This window comes from Haliotis rubra, unplaced genomic scaffold, assembly GCF_003918875.1.
Source record: "Haliotis rubra isolate DU_JTF1 unplaced genomic scaffold, ASM391887v1 Scf210, whole genome shotgun sequence".
Classification (NCBI taxonomy): Eukaryota; Metazoa; Mollusca; class Gastropoda; order Lepetellida; family Haliotidae; genus Haliotis; species Haliotis rubra.
Window position 1 is genome coordinate 646,676 of NW_025766115.1, and position 13,394 is coordinate 660,069.

At 43.8% G+C, this 13,394-nt stretch overlaps 1 long non-coding RNA gene across 1 annotated transcript; it reads left to right on the forward strand.

Moving 5' to 3' along the window:
- The first annotated feature begins 12,249 nt into the window (after positions 1–12,249).
- On the forward strand, positions 12,250–13,263 carry LOC124276616. The gene is made up of 3 exons (XR_006898587.1): positions 12,250–12,293; positions 12,374–12,453; positions 13,016–13,263. It is a non-coding gene; the product is annotated as an uncharacterized LOC124276616 (long non-coding RNA).
- Positions 13,264–13,394: the final 131 nt, after the last annotated feature.

Genomic DNA, 13,394 nt, shown 5'->3' on the forward strand with positions numbered 1-13,394 from the left:
TCGACACAACAGTGTTTGGCTATGCTGGGATAATTGCTGGGATGGTCTTGTGGGTACAGTGTTCGTATTGTTGTGCTGTCATCGCAATTCGCCGGTCCCCTGATTAGGTCATACGCATATGCGGAAAACTGCATACAGTGAAACACCGTTGTGTCGAACTTTGATGTGTCGAATTTATGCTTATCTCGAAGTAAAAACTAGGTCCCTGCATAATCCTTCACATTTTATCATTTTTCGGTTGCGTCGAATCCCGGATAACTCGAAGTATTTACGCAGACCCCCTTCAACTTCGACACAACAGTGTTTGGCTATGCTGGGATAATTGCTGGGGATGGTATTGTGGGTACAGTGTTCGTATTGTTGTGCTGTCGTCGCAATTCGCCGGTCCCCAGATTAGGTACCCAGGATCCGACGATCGTGGGTTCGAATCCAAGATTGGCCCTGATTATGACTTTTTATTGACTTCACATCATTGTCGCGGGTAAAGTATTATATCTGACGAATCTCTGATATTGTGACCAATAGTCGATGCCTTTGGGGTGCGATAACAAGCAATTTGACACGTGTCATCGTATCCCAAGATCGATGCTCATGCTATTTTTAGTGGGCTGTGGGAGCCCGTTTTTCTATAGGCAGGTCTCTCCATTTCCTATACTACTACAGGATTGTCTGGTTCAGGCTCGATTATTTACAGACCGCCGCCATATAGCTGGAATATTCCAGCGTGCGGCGTTAAACAACAAACAAACAAATCTTATCGGTCCTCGCTGGGCACTAATTTGGAGTACCCTTTGGGTAGGGACAGAAGGACTTGGTCAGATGTCGTAAACAACGACCAGCTCTGTAATTACGACAACGCTGAAATCGGCTCGGCCTGTTGGCTGTTGTATGCATGCAGCGTTAGGGATCTCACTAGACTAAGGCTTAGTCTCTGAATATATATAATTTTGATAGTAACAAACAAGCCCATTTATATTGAAAAGGAGCCCTAGGGAGACCAGAGATTCAGAACCTGAGGAAATCTAGACTTGCTTTATTTAGGGCTTAGCACAGCAGAGAGGGCTTGGCAGTAGGGAAATTAATGTGGTTCAGGGACTGTGAGACAGACTAGGTCTCACCTGCGCGGAATCAAAAGGACAGGATGTTTGACCCGGCACTGAAACTGCTTGCCGACAAAACCCTCTCGATTAATTTCATGTAATATAAAGTCCCCACGTGATCTGAGTGAATAAGTTAAAATTTGTCGTCGTATCAGCGTAATCTCAGCACATAGCGACAAGACCATGTTTGTGCATATACGTGAAAGGGGATATGAAAAATATATACTGAGAGAAACAAATAAAGGAACACCTCTTGATTGCAGTGTTCCTTCATATATTCCCAGATTTTCACTTGCAGTACAAAGCTTGCGAGGGATTACCTGGAAAAGAATCAAGGAACATACGTACTTTCATGTGTTCCCTTATTTGTTTCCCTCAGTATATTCATCTATATCCAGTAGCGCTAAGATGATCGTAAGTTAATGTTAATGTATGGCACTTACGACTATCTTAGCGCTAAGAGAGCCTCGAAAATCTAGGCCCAGGGCCCCGTTCCTCAAGGCGATCGTAGCGCTACGACAGTCGTAAGTATATGTTAAAGTATAGGAGTTACGATCAACTTAGCGCTACGATCGCCTTGAGGAACGGGGCCCAGTACTTAACTACTGTCGTAGCGCTTCGATCGCTTTGAGGAACGGGGCTCAGGTGTTCTCGGTATAGCTGCAGCAGCATATCAGCTCCATTATTAGGTCAGAATCGTGTGCTGTATAAATTCATTTAGTGATATACATTAAGAGAACAATTGTATTCTCTAGTGGTTTGATTTGAAATTGGAGACCCGCGACTGATGCATGTTACTCGAATGCTGCTTACGTCGCAGAGTGAGTGAGTATGGTTTTACGCCGCTTTTAACAAAATTCCAGGAATGTAACGGAAGGTTCACCACATATGTTACGTCACAGAAAGCAATGCCGCTGGGTCCCGATCCTCAAAGCGTTTGTAATGTTCTATACTAGGTAGAGTAACGGTTTGTCTTGGGCTTACGAATGACGCAGAGCTACGGACGCTTTGTGGATAAGGCCCCTGCTCTATATACTGACTGACTGAGTTTGGTTTTACGCCGCTTTTAGCAATATTCCAGCAACATCACGGCGGGGGGACACCAGAAATGGACTCCACACATTGTACCCATGTGGGGATTCGAACCCGGGTCTTCGGCGTGACGAGCCAACTCTTTAACCATTAGGCTACCCCACCGCCCCCTGTATATACTTCTGCCTGTATATAGTTGAGTTTGGATTAAGCATGCGCGCACGCACCCTCTCTCTCCTTCACGCACGCACACTCTCTCTCTCTCTCTCTCTCTCTCTCTCTCTCTCACACACACACACACACACCAGACATCCAATAATGCAATAACACGACGACATTTCAATTACAAAAAAGAAGTGTACATGTTATAAGTTTGATTGAAAGTTTCTCCCCTGCCCGACAACTGCCATGTATCATGTATATGGGTGTGACAGGTGTGTACATGTACCACCACGTCAACAGTGTCCGCATCATCACTCACACCGTCGCGAGGAAACACCTGCCTTCATATATACGACACGGCCGCCCGCCAGCGACAAAGAGCAGGTAAAAATGACTGATGAAAAAGATTCTGTGAAACAAATAACTGCTGCCTAAAAACCCAATCTGATCTAATGGTCTCTGAATTCAACATTTCGTCGGCTCAGAGTGATACGTATAGCACTTGTCTACGACAACGTAAGAATATATTCGTAAATATGAGTGAGTGAGTGAGTTCCAATTATATCTCGGCGTGTCTGTTAGATATGGGAGGAAACCCGAAGTGACTCAGTTGTGAGATGTTTACCACATTGTCAGGCGCGTACCAAGTCAATTTTTTTTTTTCGTTTCAGCCCGATAGGTGCTAAGCTATTTATTTGGAGAGTATTGAAGACTTGGCCAACCTGTCTAGCAACAATCATGTGTAAGCCCGTGTTTTTTATAATGGTAGCTACCTCCCTGTTTGTTGAAACCCACGAGTATGCACGGGATGGTGCTGGCAAACCTGTAGACATGGCGAGGCGAATACATCCATCAAGACATGGCGAGGCGAAAACATCCATCATGAGGTAGTGCTGAGCCCTCCTTACTGCTGATGATGGTAGTGCTGAGCCCTCCTTACTGCTGATGATGGTAGTGCTGAGCCTCAAGATTCGGATAAACGTTGGTTGGGAATGAATGGTTGGTTCCGTTTTTTGTTTCAAATTTCGTAGTTTAAAAGAAAATTCATTACTACACCGAAAAAATGAAACTTGCTGATTCCGCCAGGCGTCGTATATCCCCGTGTATATGTCTTCCCTTAGAACCCAAGGATCATGAGTTGGAATCCCAGAACCCTCCTGATGATTATCCGCTTATAGAGTGGAATCACATGTTCAACCTAAAATCACAATGAGTAAATTGATAAAAATGTCCCTAGAAGACTTCAGAAAAGCGTCGGAATCGAAGTTTCAAAACCTTGGAGAAAGACGCAGTGTTAGTAAACTGCCAAAGGATGTTCCTTGGAGGTTATCACCAAAGCTCCAAATACCACTGTAAGAAATGGAAAACACTTTGTAATAAAATAAAAAAATAGCATTGTACATTTGATGACTCTGTTGTCATTGATGATATTTATAAAAGAGTATCACGCCGAAGACCCGGGTTCGAATCCCCACATGGGTACAATGAGTGAAGCCTTTTCTGGTGTCCCCCGCCGTGATATTGCTGGAATATTGCTAAAAGCGGCGTAAAACCAAACTCAGTCAGTCAGTATTAAAGAGTTAACATGTTTGTGATGTGATCATAGTTGAACTTTGTCTTACTACCCTATTTTCATCTTTGTAATCATAATTTCCGTATTGTTTGGTCTATTTTGTTTCTTTAAATCGAGAAAAGGTACCATCAGCGTGCTTAAGTTAGTACTTGATTGAAAGTATGTAATCACTTTGCACAGTGTATGCATCATAACTGATTTATCACATAAATAAATACAAATACAGATTCTTGTACCCTTGTCAAACAGGGCTTTTGAATGGCAAATTCAGTAATGACAAATTTTATGGATAACAACTTCGTATATTTCGTGAGAGCGACGTTACAATACGGATTTTTGATACCATTGTGAAGCAGGGAAGTTTTCCTGAGGCTGTCCGTATGTTTTCCTGGGTTTTTTCATTCCGACGTAGAATATTAGATTCTTCCCAATCTCAGTTGTCCCCGCAGTGTGGAAACGTATGCCCTGATAAAAAGTGAGTGAGTGAGTTTGGTTTTAGCAACCCTTAGCTTTTAGCAATATTCCAGCAATATCACGACGGGGGACACCAGAAATGGGCTTAACACATCGTATCCATGTGGGGAATCAAACCCAGGTCTTCGGAGTGAGGAGCGGACGCTATAACCACTATGCTACCCCACCGCTGGGATACGATGACATACGTTAGCCAAGTCAGCGAGTCTGACCTTGTCACCTCCTACGACAAGAATGGGTTGCTGGAGACGTGTTCTAAACCGGATCTTCACGGGTGGTATATTTCTCTGAAAACCACAAGCATCGGTACTAGAGTATACACATACAACATACAATAAAAATCTATTTAGATCAAGATGATGACATACTTAATGTCATTTAGACACTTTAATGTAAATATTGTTTTCAAATGAGCAATGGCTCACGAGAGATGTTTCAAAGCGGATCTGTTTCTAGGTGATAATGTTTAAGGTAATTTATGCATTTTGGCCAGTTGTAAGTCTATGTCTATTTAAGTCTAGGAGAAAAGCTTCACGCCTAAAAAGTAAACTCGATCGTCTCCAGCAGAAGATTAATTGTGTAGTGTAAACATACGGTCTTCTGTCAATAAGACTTTCAGCTGTTTCACGGGAATCTGCCCATCATTCGCGAAGGTTACAATATGCGACGCCTTAGTGTCTAAAGTCTTCTTTAATTAACAACTGACTTGCCTTTGCTTGTGTTTGTGGCGGGTGCCACCGATGATGCAGGATCCGCTCACCTTTTCGCGAACATCCGCATGGAATCATCCCTATGTAACAGTCAGTCATAAACACATGCTCTGGAAATAGTACAGCGGAATCTTGTTTAAGTAAATATCTCTTATTATGATTGAAATTTGATGTTGACATTAAGAAAAATCCATAAAAATGTTAGTAAGGAGATGGGTGTTTATGAATATTCAAGTAGTTGTTTATGAACACCCCAAGCGACTCGTGACATATCGGTGAAGAGAACCACTCTCTACTCTGGTGTTCCCCATTGTGGGTGTCGTCTGCTCCTCTAACGACGTCGATGTGTGTCTGTCGGGCTGGGTGTCTTGCACGGATGACGTAGACGCGAAGACGTCGTCAAACTGTTCACGGAGATACATGTCTGTTGCCACATATAGGACGGGTTGTGCGGGTTGTACGGGTTGTGCGGGTTGTACGGCTGCTGACTGGAACCTGTGTCGGAGGCGCGTTGCTCGAATCCATCAGTTATGATGTGGGATCGTTAGGGACCGTTAATAATTTATGGCTAGGGGGGTGATGATGATTTTAAGGGAGGGAGGGGGGTCACCCATTTTGTTCTGGGGAGGTAGGGGATTCGCAATTTTGTACACATGTTTCTAGGGGTGGGGTCAGCAATTTTGTACATAAACATATTTAAAAATTGTGCTTTAAAAAAATATGGGAAGGGGGTTGGGGTTGGGTTCATTGTACAATTTGTACATGACATGCAAGGGGGTCACTTACTTTATACATAAATGTTAGGGGGGGGGGGGGTAGTCATTCACATTGTACATGTTTCTCCATAAAAATCACCATCACACCCCCACACCCCAGCCATAATTATGAACTTTCCCTTACTGGTGGGCTTCCGCTATGGGGACAGACTGTACCTTGATTGTTTTGCTGAAAATGTTGACATAAGTGCCAAATGGTGCCTCTTCGGAAGTTGAATCGACAAGCTACGTCACGCTACAAAGCATACCCATACCTCTCCATCTGCCATTTTCTCCGAGGCGTGGCATGTCGAGCTTGTTCCAGGACGATGGACAGAGGTGTTTTTCTGATTTCTTAAGATTGCATCGAGTGGACATGTTGCCTGGTCTTTCAAAGGGAACCTCACTGGTCATGTTCTCGATTATGTCATGTTTCTTGCAAATCTCATGCAATACAAAGAAAACCAGTCCTTGATTGTATTCAAGATTATAGTTAATGTTTGAGACAGGGGATTGGTGGTATGTTTGCGTGACCCAGAAATATATAGGCTACCTCTTCCTGCGTTTTTTATGGGACATTGAAATCCAGGAAAAAAGAGCAATGCATGTTTTTGTACGATTGGTAGATTTCTTCCTCTGTTACCATTCTTGCCTTACACGTGTCGTTATTTGATTATTCACTTCGTACCATGATTACAGTTCTTATACGTCTTTTTCAGTAGGACTTCTATAAACTAGATTTTGTATGAAAGCTGGTTTGGGTAAATGAAATTTATCATCCAGTATTTCCATCATATGAGTAACTGACATAGAATTCCATCAACGCGGCCTACCATAGACAGGCTCTGGTCCTTTCAGCCACCCATGACCGCCTCCGTGGTGTAGTGGTTAGAGCGTCCGCCCGGAGAGCGGAAGGTCGCGGGTTCGATCCCCGACCGCGTCATACCAAAAGACGTTAAAATATGGTACCTGTTGGTCCCTGCCTGGCGCTCGGCATTAATGGGTACAACAAGGACTGGTCGGCTCGGAGTCAGTATAATGTGTCTGAGTGGGGTATTCATGCTTCACTGCGGCATGGTATCTCAGTGGGCTAGCACTATAAAACCAGCTTCAGTCTGGGCTAGTACAAGCAGCCGCACATACACATACACACGCATGCACGTCGTCATATGAGCGAAATATTCTCAAGCACGACGTAAAACCCAATTTCACCTCACCTCACCTCACCTTCAGCCACCCATTGCACCCTGTGCCCGGGTATCATGCCATCAACACGTTTGTTTGTTGTTTAACGCTACACTCAGCAATATTCCAGCTACTTGGCGGCGGTATGTAAATAATCGAGTCTGGACCAGACAATCCAGTGATCAACATCATGAGCATCGATCTACACAATAGGGAACTGATACATCTGTATCGTCATGCAGTCTTCAGGTGCGGCAGCCTAACGGAGACGACCAGGGTTCGATTCCCCATATGCCCTAGGGTTGATGCGGTAACTGTATCAAATCGTGTAACCATCGCTTCATAAATACACTGGGGCGGTGGGGTAGCGTTGGCTCGTCACGCCGAAGGCCCGGGTTCGACCTAGTGGTTAAAGCGTTGGCTCGTCACGCCGAAGGCCCGGGTTCGATTCCCCACATGGGTACAATTTGTGAAGCCCATTTCTGGTGTCCCCCGCCGTGATATTGCTGGAATATTGCTAAAAACGGCGTAAAACCATACTCAGTCAGTCAGTCATAAATACACTGATTCCGTTGCATACGCCTGGTTAACGAAATACGTTTGCTACAATCCGAAAATATCATGTCTCCTTAACGACAGTGGGCTATAAATAACAGAATGGCGGCAGGTTTTGTTGCATCACTTTATGTTAAAGTGTTCGAAAATAAGACACCAGAGTGACATCATCGAATTTTGTTGGACCAGACAATCCAGTGATCAACAGCTTTACCACCCGATCCCGTTAGTCGCCTCTTACGACAAGCATGAGCAACATACCCAAGAAACATCTGTGTTGTTTAACACGACATTGTTTGCTTCCAAGCATGCCAACTCGTTACCAAAGCACGTGCAACACGTGCAGCACGCACAAGCACAATTCAATTATGCAATGAAGTCACGAATGTACCTTCAGTTGAAGAGGAAAGCATTTGAACAAAACAAACACTATTGCGCAATGAAGTCTGTTAAGTGCAGTATCAATTCTGCAAGTCATTATATGCAAGTAAAAAGACGCATTTTGCACATTAATGAACACTAACAGGGCGAATTAAGGGGACTGCTTATAATGCTGACATTGAGATCAATATCGTGCTTTGTCCTTTACACAACATATATAGCTGCACTAGTATCAGTTTCCTAAGTATAATTTTAACACATGTTACAAAATATCTGCCGCTGCTGCAACAGTATTTATCGATTATGACTCATAACTGAACATAAAATACCTGTTCAGAAACAAATTGAAAACTAGATACAAAGAATTACGAATTTTGTGCACGTTCTGGGTGAACTGACAACCCTGAGCCTTGAAATAAAAGCATTATGCTTTGAAAAACATTTAACGATATTAGTACAGCGAATGTCGATTATAACTCATCTAATAATGTACACATATGGTGAGAAGCGCACATTTCACAAAGTTTGAAAAAGGAAATCTGTTATTGAAACACGATGGCAGTAATTGACCGGGTTGATCTGACCAGACATGAATAAAAGACTGCCTGCCGTGGTGTAGCTGGTTTGTTGCTTAATGTGGCCTCAAAACAATTATTTACACACGCACGCAAGCACGCACACACATATATTATTTTTAAGGCTATTTATAAGAGACAGAGTAGTGTCACTTTCGTCTCAAATTACACCAAGACAAGCCCTTGTTTGAACATCTTACTCTCACCCTTTGTCTCCAGCTGGGGGCGGTGGGCTGGCCTAGTTGATAACGTGTTCGCTCGTCACCGTTCGATTCCCTACATGGGTACAATGTGTGAAACCCATTTCTGGTGTCTTCCGGTCCGATGTTGCTGGACCCCGCCTCTGGATCCGCCCCTGATGTATGTTTCAGCAACACAAGAGTTGACAGTGTGAGACAAGGTGTCAGTAATACCTGGGTTGACAGTGTGAGACAAGGTGTCAGTAATACCTGGGTTGACAGTGTGAGACAATGTGTCAGTAATACCTGGGTTGACAGTGTGAGACAATGTGTCAGTAATACCTGGGTTGACAGTGTGAGACAAGGTGTCAGTAATACCTGGGTTGACAGTGTGAGACAATGTGTCAGTAATACCTGGGTTGACACTGTGAGACAAGGTGTCAGTAATATCTGGGTTGAAAGTGTGAGACAAGGTGTCAGTAATACCTGGGTTGACACTGAGACAAGGTGTCAGTAATAATAGGGTTGACAGTGTGAGACAAGGTGTCAGTAATACCTAGGTTGACAGTGTGAGACAATGTGTCAGTAATACCTGGGTTGACAGTGTGAGACAAGGTGTCAGTAATACCCGCTTTCGATACCTGGGTTGACAGTGTCAATAATACCTGGGTTGACAGTGTGAGACAATGTGTCAGTAATACCTGGGTTGACAGTGTGAGACAAGGTGTCAGTAATACCTGGGTTGACAGTGTGAGACAAGGTGTCAGTAATACCTGGGTTGACAGTGTGAGACAATGTGTCAGTAATACCTGGGTTGACACTGTGAGACAAGGTGTCAGTAATATCTGGGTTGAAAGTGTGAGACAAGGTGTCAGTAATACCTGGGTTGACACTGAGACAAGGTGTCAGTAATAATAGGGTTGACAGTGTGAGACAAGGTGTCAGTAATACCTAGGTTGACAGTGTGAGACAATGTGTCAGTAATACCTGGGTTGACAGTGTGAGACAAGGTGTCAATAATACCTGGGTTGACAGTGTGAGACAATGTGTCAGTAATACCTGGGTTGACAGTGTGAGACAAGGTGTCAGTAATACCTGGGTTGACAGTGTGAGACAATGTGTCAGTAATACCTGGGTTGACAGTGTGAGACAATGAATCAGTAATACCTGGGTTGACAGTGTGAGACAAGGTGTCAGTAATACCTGGGTTGACAGTGTGAGACAAGGTGTCAGTAATACCTGGGTTGACAGTGTGAGGCAATGTGTCAGTAATACCTGGGTTGACACTGTGAGACAAGGTGTCAGTAATATCTGGGTTGACACTGTGAGACAAGGTGTCAGTAATACCTGGGTTGACACTGTGAGACAAGGTGTCAGTAATATCTGGGTTGACAGTGTGAGACAAGGTGTCAGTAATACCTGGGTTGAAAGTGTGAGACAATGTGTCAGTAATACCTGGGTTGACACTGTGAGACAATGAAGCAGTAATACCTGGGTTGACAGTGTGAGACAAGGTGTCAGTAATACCTGGGTTGACAGTGTGAGACAATGTGTCAGTAATACCTGGGTTGACAGTGTGAGACAATGAATCAGTAATACCTGGGTTGACAGTGTGAGACAATGAATCAGTAATACCTGGGTTGACAGTGTGAGACAATGTGTTAGTAATACCTGGGTTGACAGTGTGAGACAATGAATCAGTAATACCTGGGTTGACAGTGTGAGACAAGTTGTCAGTAATAGCTGGGTTGACACTGTGAGACTATGGATCAATCTGGACATTTGAAAAAGACAACATGTTTCACATTTCTCATATAGATTTTATTTAATTTTACAATTGTTTTCTACAACTACTTTGATCAGTAACAAGTTGAGTGTCAGTACAAAGGATTCAAAGCTCTGTGCAGTTGGCTGACTCAAATGCAACACTCTGGAATGAAAGGGCATGCTAAACTGCTAAACGTCAGACTGGGTATACATGGTAGAGGACAAGGACTAGTTGCACTAAGTACCTGGGCTGAAAGCCAATATCTCAGTACAATATTTATGAGGATAAAATGTGGGTAAAATGTAGTCATTTTGATATTATAAAGGACGAGGTCTTTGATGTAAACTGTTCATGCTATTTCAAGACAACATCAATACATGATCTAATTGAAAAACAGGATCAGTATAAATCCTATTATAACACTACAAGGTACATGCTATTGTCAACACTCTGTGAAGTTAGTGTGGAGGGAGGTTCAAGGCTACATAGGTTGTAGATGTTTTAACCTGTTGATAAAACAAGATGGTTTTAATCAGGGTGGGTCGCATTACCCTGTAGACCAAGGTTCTTAATCAGGGTGGGTCGCATTACCCTGTAGACCAAGGTTCTTAATCAGGGTGGGTCACATTACCATGTAGACCAAGGATCTTAATCAGGATGGGTCACATTACCCTGTAGACCAAGGATCTTAATCAGGGTGGGTCACATTACCATGTAGACCAAGGTTCCTTATCAGGGTGGGTCACATTACCATGTAGACCAAGGATCTTAATCAGGGTGGGTCACATTACCCTGTAGACCAAGGTTCCTTATCAGGGTGGGTCACATTACCCTGTAGACCAAGGATCTTAATCAGGGTGGGTCACATTACCATGTAGACCAAGGATCCTTATCAGGGTGGGTCACATTACCCTGTAGACCAAGGATCTTAATCAGGGTGGGTCACATTACCCTGTAGACCAAGGATCTTAATCAGGGTGGGTCACATTACCCTGTAGACCAAGGTTCCTTATCAGGGCTGGTCACATTACCCTGTAGACCAAGGATCTTAATTAGGGTGGGTCACATTACCCTGTAGACCAAGGATCTTAATCAGGGTGGGTCACATTACCATGTAGACCAAGGATCTTAATCAGGGTGGGTCACATTACCCTGTAGACCAAGGATCTTAATCAGGGTAGGTCACATTACCATGTAGACCAAGGTTCCTTATCAGGGTGGGTCACATTACCATGTAGACCAAGGATCTTAATCAGGGAGGGTCACATTACCATGTAGACCAAGGTTCCTTATCAGGGTGGGTCACATTACCATGTAGACCAAGGTTCCTTATCAGGGTGGGTCACATTACCCTGTAGACCAAGGATCTTAATCAGGGTGGGTCACATTACCATGTAGACCAAGGATCTTAATCAGGGTGGGTCACATTACCATGTATACCAAGGTTCCTTATCAGGGTGGGTCACATTACCATGTAGACCAAGGATCTTAATCAGGGTGGGTCACATTACCCTGTAGACCAAGGACCCTTATCAGGGTGGGTCACATTACCCTGTAGACCAAGGACCTTATTTAGGGTGGGTCACATTACCCTGTAGACCAAGGTTCCTTATCACGGTGGGTCACATTACCCTGTAGACCAAGGATCTTCATCAGGGTGGGTCACATTACCATGTAGACCAAGGATCTTAATCAGGGTGGGTCACATTACCATGTAGACCAAGGATCTTAATCAGGGTGGGTCACATTACCCTGTAGACCAAGGTTCCTTATCAGGGTGGGTCACATTACCATGTAGACCAAGGATCTTAATTAGGGTGGATCATGTTACCCTGTAGACCAAGGTTCCTTATCAGGGTGGGTCACATTACCATGTAGACCAAGGTTCTTAATCAGGGTGGGTCGCATTACCATGTAGACCAAGGTTCTTAATCAGGGTGGGTCGCATTACCCTGTAGACCAAGGATCTTAATCAGGGTGGGTCACATTACCCTGTAGACCAAGGTTCTTAATCAGGGTGGGGTTAGCATTACCTGTAGACCAAGGTTCTTAATCAGGGTGGGTCGTTACCCTGTAGACCAAGGTTCTTAATCAGGGTGGGTCGCATTACCCTGTAGACCAAGGTTCTTAATCAGGGTGGGTCGCATTACCCTGTAGATCAAGGTTCCTTATCAGGGTGGGTCACATTACCATGTAGACCAAGGATCTTAATCAGGGTGGGTCACATTACCCTGTAGACCAAGGTTCCTTATCAGGGTGGGTCACATTACCCTGTAGACCAAGGATCTTAATCAGGGTGGGTCACATTACCATGTAGACCAAGGATCTTAATCAGGGTGGGTCACATTACCCTGTAGACCAAGGATCTTAATCAGGGTGGGTCACATTACCATGTAGACCAAGGATCTTAATCAGGGTGGGTCACATTACCATGTAGACCAAGGTTCTTTATCAGGGTGGGTCACATTACCCTGTAGACCAAGGTTCCTCTATATCAGGGTGGACCACATTACCATGTAGACCAATGTTCCTTATCAGGGTGGACCACATTACCATGTAGACCAAGGATCTTAATTAGGGTGGATCATGTTACCCTGTAGACCAAGAATCTCAAACAGGGTGGGTCACATTACCCTGTAGACCATGGTTCCTAATCAGGGTGTGCCATGTTAGATTGGTGGACATGTATGGACTCAATTTGACCATGTTATCTGAAGCATTCACCATTCCTTAAAAAGGTTACAAGTAAATGCATAATGACTAGCAGTCAAGAGGATGACAAAATTGATGATTAAATGAATAGTCAAAAAACTATGACACCTTTTTGTCGAACAAACAGTAACTATCTCCAAAGCATCTGCATTACACATGTGTGAAACCTGTCATGATACGTTCATAGGCAACAAGATTCTTATTTTGGACAAGTATACTCCAAAGGTTTCAAA